General features: G+C 36.2%; 1 protein-coding gene across 1 annotated transcript in view; it reads left to right on the top strand.

Annotated features, from left to right (window-relative positions):
- zgc:162200 (uncharacterized protein LOC558638 homolog) overlaps nucleotides 1-1,049 on the top strand; it is an 11,847-nt gene that overhangs the window by 1,599 nt on the left and 9,199 nt on the right. The window lies entirely within an intron of this gene.

Here is a 1,049-nt window from a genome sequence, read left to right as displayed (position 1 = left end):
TTTCTATAAACACCAATGTTTATCCTTACATCAAATTGTTTTTGGTGTAATCACGTGCTGTTTATAATCGAAACAAGCATTTCCTGAATTAAAAAAAATCACAATGATTTTCCATTATGATGCTTTTCCTGCAGTTTTAACTGGTTCAGCATGTATGATGTTATAATGTTATAATTTCACTTTTTTTCCTCCATGTTGCAAACAGACTACAGTGGGAATAAACATCACAATGGCTGGGAGCTTTATATATGATACATAAGCATGAAAATATAATGTACTGGTGTATTATTGCAGGATATTATAAAGGAGACGCAATGGAAGAGTAATATCAAGCCTTTTTATTGTTTCACCTCTGTTACCATTCTACAAAATGATATTGTGGAATCACCTGCTTTCACATGAAGCTGTTGGCAACATGTAAATGGATAACATTTCCTTGGACACAATGTCTCTATCAATGCTGCTCATTTTAATTTAACAGCCGAGGAGCTGCCTTGTGGTGAGTGTACCTAGTAGTCCTATAAAGACACCATTGTTGTCTTTCTACATGTACCAGTGAGCTACGACATGAATTTGATTGCTCATTCCTCTGTGGGTTTTTTGGCAATTCTCACTTTCTGCTGCCACAATAACAGTTCTGTTACAGCCGTGATCTCATATTAAACTTTCAGTGAAGAGGCTTGTCATCCCAGGCTGAGTCAGTTTTGCTCTCGTATGTCATCTGACGCTGATGAAAGCTGTTGAGTGAGTAGGGCAACCTCCACAGACAGTTAGTAGGCATATCCGGGGCTTTTAATGTATTACATTTTCTCTGTTCATCGTAAACTGATTTCGATACTTAACTGCATAGCATTGTGGGATTAAATTAGGTTAGCACCGGATAGTCATGATAAAAAGATCAGAGCAGTATGCCAAAGCTCAGATAATCATGTAATCCAAGCCTTTGACAGATTGTATTGAAATTGGGACATATGCTTCTTATTGCCTTAATGTTTTATTATTTATGTGACATAGTGCTGGATGGGTTAATTTTATTTATTGGTTTATTT

This window comes from Morone saxatilis, unplaced genomic scaffold (assembly GCF_004916995.1).
Source record: "Morone saxatilis isolate NCDOM2014 unplaced genomic scaffold, NCSU_SB_2.0 Contig15, whole genome shotgun sequence".
Classification (NCBI taxonomy): Eukaryota; Metazoa; Chordata; class Actinopteri; family Moronidae; genus Morone; species Morone saxatilis.
Note: the sequence above shows the minus strand (reverse complement) of the source record. Positions and strands in the feature narration are given on the sequence as shown.